The sequence below is a fragment of the Schistocerca nitens genome, chromosome 6 (genome assembly GCF_023898315.1).
Source record: "Schistocerca nitens isolate TAMUIC-IGC-003100 chromosome 6, iqSchNite1.1, whole genome shotgun sequence".
Taxonomy (NCBI): domain Eukaryota; kingdom Metazoa; phylum Arthropoda; class Insecta; order Orthoptera; family Acrididae; genus Schistocerca; species Schistocerca nitens.
In genome coordinates, this window is record NC_064619.1 from 150,901,738 (window position 1) to 150,911,033 (window position 9,296).

Consider the following 9,296-nt stretch of genomic DNA (forward strand, 5'->3'; position numbering starts at 1 on the left):
AGTACAGATTACGAAACTTCAGTGTTCCTGTGCCAAGTTATCCTCTGCTTTTGTGTAAATTTTTCTGTCAAAACTTGTGTGACAAATGTGGTGGTTACCGCAGAAATCTGAAGGAGGGGGTGTTCTATGGTTTCATTGGGGCGAATATAGCAGCGAGGAGACGGGAGTAGATAACAAAGTTCTTCTTCCATGGCAAATTACTCGTAGATTATGTATAAAGGGCAGAAAAATCGCTGAACAGGAGGCAAAAATTGTTCTCCTAAAGCCTGAGGGCGGAAAAAGAGACGGGGTGCTGGGAAAAGATAGCAAGCAAAGGGTGGTAAAGGGGAACTGTTGAAAGAACTTAACAAATTGTTAGTAAATAAGTTTAGCTTGCTATCTAAAGTAGTAGGGGAAGGGCCTCATCCAGATACAGTTGAATGTAGGTCGAAGCAAAATATCAGCTTAAAGAAAAAGGACGGGTCGGGATCAAATTAGAATAGGAAAAAAACAATTTTGCTTCTAGTTAACACTTATGGAAAGGGTGTAGGCCAGCAGCTTCAGGAGAAATTAAGTACAGGGTGTAAGTAGGCTGCTTAGGTTTTTATATTGGTAACGCCACGTAGCGCTCTGATGAAAATCACTGGCTGTGCTGTGTGCAGTCAGTGGCTGGTTGGCATTGTTGTAATACTCGCCATTGTAGTGTTGGGCAGCGGTAGCTGGATGTGAACAGCGCGTAGCGTTGCACAGTTGGAGGTGAGCCGCCAGCAGTGGTGGATGTGGGGAGAGAGATGGCGGAGTTTTGAAATTTGTAAGACTGGATGTCGTGAACTGCTATATATATTATGACTATTAAGGTAAATACATTGTTTGTTCTCTATCAAAATCTTGCATTTGCTAACTATGCCTATCAGTAGTTAGTGCCTTCAGTAGTTCGAATCTTTTATTTAGCTGGCAGTAGTGGCGCTCGCTGTATTGCAGTAGTTCGAGTAATGAAGATTTTTGTGTGGTAAGTGATTTGTGAAAGGCATAGTTTAATGTTAGTCAGGGCCATTCTTTTGTAGGGATTATTGAAAGTCAGATTGCGTTGCGCTAAAAATATTGTGTGTCAGTTTAAGCCCAGTCACGTATATAATTTTTCAAAAGGGGAAGTTTCAAGGGTACCAGGTCACAAGTTTTGTGAAACCAAGTGCTAGCCACCAAATTCGCTTGACCTGAAACTGATGGAATGCATATGTGACGCTACTGAGCGCCATCTCCGTGGCCACAAGACGGCCGACGCGTAATTCTAGGGAATTACGTGACCTGTGTGTAGACGTCTCGTGCCACACACGTTCGGAAACCTAACAAAGGACCTACCGGACACTTGTCACGCACCATCGCTCAAGTATTTCGTTCCAAAGGTTGGCCAACACGGTATTTAGCAGGCGACAACGATCCTTTGGGTGAACGCTTTATGTTTTCTGTGACACTCGCAGTATACATTGTCGAGCCTTTCGCTTTTATGCCCCATCTTGTGAGATGGACAGTTTATCATGATGAAGATGCCGTCGCCGTCGGGGAAGACATCAAGAATAAAAGGATGCAGGTGATCCGCAATCACGTGCTCCACAGCTGTTATGGTGCGTTCGATTTCTGCCACAGATCCCATGCTAGATCAGATTAATGTCCCTTATCTATATAAATTAAAATCAATTGCAGTGTGTATGAAAGATCACCACCTGAGGACTGCTTCATCGGTTTAGTTGATTCCTTTGTTATTGTGTTATTTATTGTCAGGACAAGATTTTTATGAAAGAATTTTTTTTGGAAAATCCAACGGAAAAGTCAGAAATTAGAATCAATTCTGAAAGATCATCATTTGAGATCGGTTCGACCGACTTAGTTGTTTTCTATTTTTATTTTTAACTTTTTATTTTTATTTATTTTTTCTAATTATTGGGGGTTATGGTATTTCTGGGTTGAAAAAGAAAATAAAAAAAATTGCGTTCAGGTTCACAGATGTGCTGTCACGTAATTCATAACAAAAAAAAAAAATCAGTTCGACAGTTATATATAAATACGCGTGTAGTAAATAAAGGGAAAACTTTGCTATCGAAAATCTCGAAAGTTACTTGATCTACACTCCTGGAAATTGAAATAAGAACACCGTGAATTCATTGTCCCAGGAAGGGGAAACTTTATTGACACATTCCTGGGGTCAGATACATCACATGATCACACTGACAGAACCACAGGCACATAGACACAGGCAACAGAGCATGCACAATGTCGGCACTAGTACAGTGTATATCCACCTTTCGCAGCAATGCAGGCTGCTATTCTCCCATGGAGACGATCGTAGAGATGCTGGATGTAGTCCTGTGGAACGGCTTGCCATGCCATTTCCACCTGGCGCCTCAGTTGGACCAGCGTTCGTGCTGGACGTGCAGACCGCGTGAGACGACGCTTCATCCAGTCCCAAACATGCTCAATGGGGGACAGATCCGGAGATCTTGCTGGCCAGGGTAGTTGACTTACACCTTCTAGAGCACGTTGGGTGGCACGGGATACATGCGGACGTGCATTGTCCTGTTAGAACAGCAAGTTCCCTTGCCGGTCTAGGAATGGTAGAACGATGGGTTCGATGACGGTTTGGATGTACCGTGCACTATTCAGTGTCCCCTCGACGATCACCAGTGGTGTACGGCCAGTGTAGGAGATCGCTCCCCACACCATGATGCCGGGTGTTGGCCCTGTGTGCCTCGGTTGTATGCAGTCCTGATTGTGGCGCTCACCTGCACGGCGCCAAACACGCATACGACCATCATTGGCACCAAGGCAGAAGCGACTCTCATCGCTGAAGACGACACGTCTCCATTCGTCCCTCCATTCACGCCTGTCGCGACACCACTGGAGGCGGGCTGCACGATGTTGGGGCGTGAGCGGAAGACGGCCTAACGGTGTGCGGGACCGTAGCCCAGCTTCATGGAGACGGTTGCGAATGGTCCTCGCCGATACCCCAGGAGCAACAGTGTCCCTAATTTGCTGGGAAGTGGCGGTGCGGTCCCCTACGGCACTGCGTAGGATCCTACGGTCTTGGCGTGCATCCGTGCGTCGCTGCGGTCCGGTCCCAGGTCGACGGGCACGTGCACCTTCCGCCGACCACTGGCTACAACATCGATGTACTGTGGAGACCTCACGTCCCACGTGTTGAGCAATTCGGCGGTACGTCCACCCGGCCTCCCGCATGCCGACTATACGCCCTCGCTCAAAGTCCGTCAACTGCACATACGGTTCACGTCCACGCTGTCGCGGCATGCTACCAGTGTTAAAGACTGCGATGGAGCTCCGTATGCCACGGCAAACTGGCTGACACTGACGGCGGCGGTGCACAAATGCTGCGCAGCTAGCGCCATTCGACGGCCAACACCGCGGTTCCTGGTGTGTCCGCTGTGCCGTGCGTGTGATCATTGCTTGTACAGCCCTCTCGCAGTGTCCGGAGCAAACACACCGGTGTCAATGTGTTCTTTTTTCCATTTCCAGGAGTGTATTTATTACAAACTGTTACACGACACTCTAATGAACATTCGAACGGAAATGGACAGGGAGATGGAGGCGGAGACGGATAGAGTGAGGGGGGAGGAGGCTATGCACAGAGAGGCGCGGGGAGTAGGAGTGAGTGGGGGGGGGGTGAGAACACGGGCAGCGAGAGGGGGCGGGGGGCCGGAATTTAGGATGTATATGCATTTCCCATATACATTTAACAGTTGCGAAGCATTCCCGGGCTTGCTAGTTGTGCAATAATAATGCCTCCACAGGCCTGGTCCGTGGGCGATGAAGTTTTCGAGCAGTCTTTCGACTGGGTGACGGCTTATTCGGACATGTCCAGAACTTTTGGTGTAGCAAGAAATGTAATTCATCCTACCATGCGACACAGTTTCACTGGTCCACGACCTATTCTCGATGATCTCGTGCCCACGGTATTCGTAATTGACAATGTCATTGGCTCTACACGCGAACACGTAAGGGTCGTCTTGTGTGGAGCCCCATGTTGGACAATGCACTCTGAACTGTATGTCCCTGCACCAGCATTGTACTCTGTTGTCAGACCTGCCACGCATTGCCGCCTATCCTGCTATATAGAGTGGCCAAGCCTCCTACTGCACCTTGTCGCCTTTAATCACGTACCATAGACGCTCGCGACAGTAGCACGCGGTTCGCAACTACTTTTGCCGTTTACGAAACGCTTGTTCCCAGGTGCCAGGCCATAACAATAGCCCTTTGTCAGAGTCACTTATATCAAGGGACTTCCCCATTTCTTCTCTATCGTCGTCAGGATGATTCCCCATTCGTCTCTGTGGTCTGTTTTTTTTTTATGTACTTTTCTTATCGTGTCCGTTCCCACAGTGCTACGCGGCATCGTTTAATTTCGCCCATGGCCAGTGGTCATCTGTGTTAACTTACTATCTGTCTAGGCAAATGAAGCAGTAACTTGATTTCCGAGAATTTACGCGGTGTGTGGCGCAGTGGGACGTGTCCGGCCGCGGATCGCCTTCTGCACAGTGGCTGTGACGTCACGTCTGGCTTTCAGAGGAGGGAAGACGGAATGCCAAATGCGGCGGCAGGGGTCACTCCGGCCCTGGGGACAAGAGCGGCCCGCCGTGGGGCGCTACGGCGCGGCACGGTACGTCGGCTGCCGCCCGCCCTGCGCCACTTCAGCCAGTCTGCGCTGATCCAGTCTCGTCTCGCCCCATCTCGTCCTCACCCCACACGGCCACTGAAAGCGTGTCGGCAAAGTGGGCGTTGCTTTGCTCGCGGGTTTCTTTCTTTGAACGTTCGCCAGTAAAAAATAACGAATACTCAGTCCTAATCCGTCACCGTTACCGAGTTCACTAACGCTCGCTTGTGCGCTGGCGCTTGACTCGGCGGTAAATCGATTCGAATCCTGGTGTTGGAAAACTTTCGCTGCCAGTGTTTGGCCGGTAAGAGGAGGGGTGGTGGTTGTTGGCGTAAAGATCGTGATCGCCAGTCTTTACGTCAGTTCCCTAGGTTAAATTCCAAACCTCTCCGCAGTGCACCATCAAGTTAGGGCATGTGACACTTCATGGTGACCCGTCCGTCGTATGAGGACGTTAAATTCGATAGTTCCCTGGGCGGTATACAGAAGGAGTGGGCTGCGTGCTGGCACCACGTTTTACTCCCTCCCTTTCCTTCATCCGTAACAACACAAACCCGACACTGCACTGTGCAAACACTCGCCAGTCATCCACACGACACAGATACACACCCGACACTTCATAAAAGGTCGGAGGAAAACAGCGGCAAACTACCTCCAACAGGACCTTGACTAGAAGGACAATGCGGGATTCCTGCATCTGCTGCCCTACGCTCATTCCCTTCGTATGGGACTACTCTGACTTGACTGACTTCTAAGTAGAGGACACAAGGCATTTCTTGCAAACGGTGCCCCACCATCTGTAGAAATGTTCCATAGTAACAGTCTTTCTTCTGGAAGGTTACTATGCATCTTGGTTGTTGTTGATTGGATAGTTAACAAATTCAATTATCTTCGTGTGTTACTGGTTCGATTTTAGACACCGTTCTTTCAGCCGTGTTTTGTTGGTAACCGAATTTCTTCTTCTTTTTGTTGGCTTCTGGAAATGAGTAAAATATTTAATTTTCGGTACAACTTCCCCATCCAAGTGAGCAACGGATCCGAGACAGTATTTTTATTTTGCTTGTACTTATCGAGGTGTCGGATTCGTGAGAAACAGAGTCCAGATATAGATTTTCACAGTTTCCCGAAACCACTTAAGGTAAATGCATTGCTTATTAATTCGAAAGGAATTGCCCTACTTCATGAGGTCCTTGTCGACGGGACGTTATAATCTAAACTCTCTTCATTCTTTTTATCGTCGTCAGACGCACAAGGAAATATATCCTTTCAAGTAACGTCATCCAGTAGCTGTTATTCACTTTAATGTCAAACTTATACACAAGTCGCAGTTTTCTGAGTGAGCGTCCTGACTGACAATACGTAGCTCATCAGAGCCTCTTTTAAATGATGTCCGAACGGTTCTTTGAACTCTTCGTGTCAAGCACGTGGCCAAGCCTCCATTAGCAGTCTGTTCAAGTCATCCACTAACAAGAGCTCCAAACACTGCTCCGTTATATTCTGTGTACGGAGTCGCTCGGGGCGAGAATCACATATTAAGTTTAAGCATAGCGGCAATATGTGCGCTAGCAAGCGCCCAGCTAAAGTGTGACACGTGACACAGGAATTTGATGTAAAGTATGCCGAAAAACCGGTCATGAGGTACAATTATCGTGTGTGAGGTCTCTGCACTGCTGATATATAAAGCGTGGAGCAGAACACGCCGTCAAACTTCCAGACATTGTTCGGAAACACCTTGTGCCTGTTTTGGTATCCACGGTCTTCGGCGGCTCGTTACAGAGTAATAATGTAATAACGATTTATTCAGTTTGTTACCTTAATTACACCTGTTTCTGAGAAAATACTTTCACAGCAGTGAAAATGCCTGAAATATGTAAATCACCAAAACGTACAGCACAAAACACAGGATGTCGTGTCTCATTAGCTGACGGGGTTGGCGTCTCTGCACGGACATCCCAACTTGGCCTCGTTGTGTCGCTCTTCCATTGCAGTCGGTGAAACTACACTCGAGGAGATGCATAACGGTCAAATCCTCTATACGTAGTACTGTTGTTTATCGCTTTTAAACGCACAACTAACTCTGCCGGAAAACAAAGCCCTAGACAGAACCGAGCACTGTCGGATGCAGACTTGAGAGTAACGAGTTAAAGAGGGATTGCTGTTGTCAACAGAAGGTATCGTAAGTGAACGGAATCAAGAACCACAGCGCACACCGTCGACATTTGCCCCGTTGTGCACTATTTTCAGTGCTATACAGGTACAAAGCTAATAGGCACAAGAAACGAAAAGAAATGCAGTAACTCTGTAACGCCGCAGACCGTGGGTCCCTTGTACCAAAATGCTCAGTAGGCATCCCTGAGCAACATCTGGAAGTTTGTCGGTGGAGTTCTGATTCAGCCTGTAGAACGTCTATATATGGTGTGATATCCTTGTATAGCTGCACGGGATGCGCAACTGCCCTCTCCCGCCGGGCAAGGCTTGCAGCAACGCCTTCTATCGCTAGACAAACGCCTTCTGGAGGTTAACACCGAGCGAGGTGGCGCAGTGGTTAGACATTGGACTCGCATTCGGAAGGACGACGGTTCAATCCCGCGTCCGGCCATCCTGATTTAGGTTTTCCGTGATTTCCCTAAAATCACTCCAGGCAAATGCCGGGATGGTTCCTCTGAAATGGCACGGCCGACTTCCTTCCCCATCCTTCCCTAATCCGATGAGACCAATGACCACGCTGTCTGGTCTCCTTCCCCAAACCAACCAACCAACCAACCTGGAGGTTAACAGTAGTCTGTGGTAGAGCTCCACTTCAGTGCAGAGCATCCCGTGCATGATCAATTGCATTTGAGTCCACGAAGTGAGCTGCTATTCTTATGGGTTGGGCATTATTACCCGATGGAGTAGTGGGTAGGGCATTGTCATCCGATAGAAAACACACCAGTTTAAACGACGGGAAATTCAGAGGTACTGTTGCTGGATACTCTCCTTATCGCCGGCAGCCCTAAGAAGCAAATGCTGTGCTCTACTTCCTCCAAAACATGTTGCATCAGATAAGACAATGACGCCACCATGTCGCACCCTTTTCACAGAACTGAGGGGCTTTTAAAATACTGTGTGATTCAGATGCCCCTGCCTATGGTTTTTTTGCAAACCGCAACGCCTTGACAAACCACGCACAACATTTTCATATTCTCTTGCTCGGAAAGTACAAACTATTTGTCCTACAGAAAAAAAATGAACAGGACATATTCATAGGAAATTTAATGTAATTTTATATTGGGATACGTTTTCGCTGGAAGCCATGGCTTTCGCGTTAACTTATTCAAGAAAGATACATTTGGATGTCACTTTTGCACCTTCTTTTTTTCCCTACAAATACTACGACCTCTAGCCAAAACATATCCCAGTACCAAACCAACCCACATTAAATTTCCTACAAAACGTCCTGTTCATTTTTTCTGTAGGACTAGTGGTTTACACAAACCGGGCGAGAGAATACGAAACTTCGCATGTGGTATTTGAAGGCGTTGCAGGTTGCTTAAAAACCATAGGTAGGGGCAGCTGAATCAGTCTGTATAGAAAGAGTGAAGCAGATGAACAGGCTAAACTGCGATTCGTGCGTGAACAGCTGTTTCTGCTCTTCGCGGTGGGCAAAGAGGCTACATTAACCGAACCAAGAGGTGCGAGCGTCTAAGGGGCCGCTCGCCGACGACATTGCTCAACCAAGATGTCTGCTGCAGGCACTCCAGCCGCTCCAATTTACGTATGTGATTGCATCTTGCCCTGCCAAAGTTTACTCCACTCACAGTTTCCATGGGCGTATGTGTTTCATGGACCTCAAATGTGGCGTATTTCATAGGCATATCTGTATTTCTCCCTGACCATATGCAATACATGTTGCCTGTACATGGTCTGTTGTTCGTACCGTTTCTTTGTTTACATTCCTGGACCCAGTGGCTGACTCACTGTCCCACCAATCACTAGTACCGATTTTACGTATAATTCAGTCACTGTCCTTTTTTAAGTTAAATAAAGCTTTAGGCATTTAATAAAAATCAACAAAGTTCATCAGGTACAAGAATAAATATAGTCCGGTAGCTCTACACTTTCCCAACATCTTCATAGAAGTTGAGACATGACTTCGATTATAAGATAGTTGTACAAGGTGTTTCACAATTCGTATTACACACTTCTAGAGGTTTTATAGGGAACTTAGTAAATCAAGTTTTACAGAGGAACCCATGTTCGGAAACGTCATCCAACGACGCTACACAGCGTCAAAGTTATACGCGCTGTATGTATGTATGTACAGGGTGATTCCGTGATGTTGTTACAAACTTTCTAGGATGATGGAGAAGGTTAAATGTATCATTTTGAGCCAAGGTCCATACGGGAAATAAGCTATTCGAAAGTTATGAAGGAAAACCGTTCTGATACCTGTGACATTGGAATACTTGTACTGTTAGTGTTGTTGGTAAGATTGTAGAGTATGCAACATCCAGAGGTGGCAGTATGGACGAAAGCAAGATAAAATGTCCAGTAAACATCAGTTCTAAGATGCATACCGGAGGGGTTATGTGCACTTATTCCTCTTTGCTAGTGTGAAACACGTCCCCTTTATTGAACAAATGCTCATCGCTCTTAAGATGTGCGTTTTGGAGCCTAT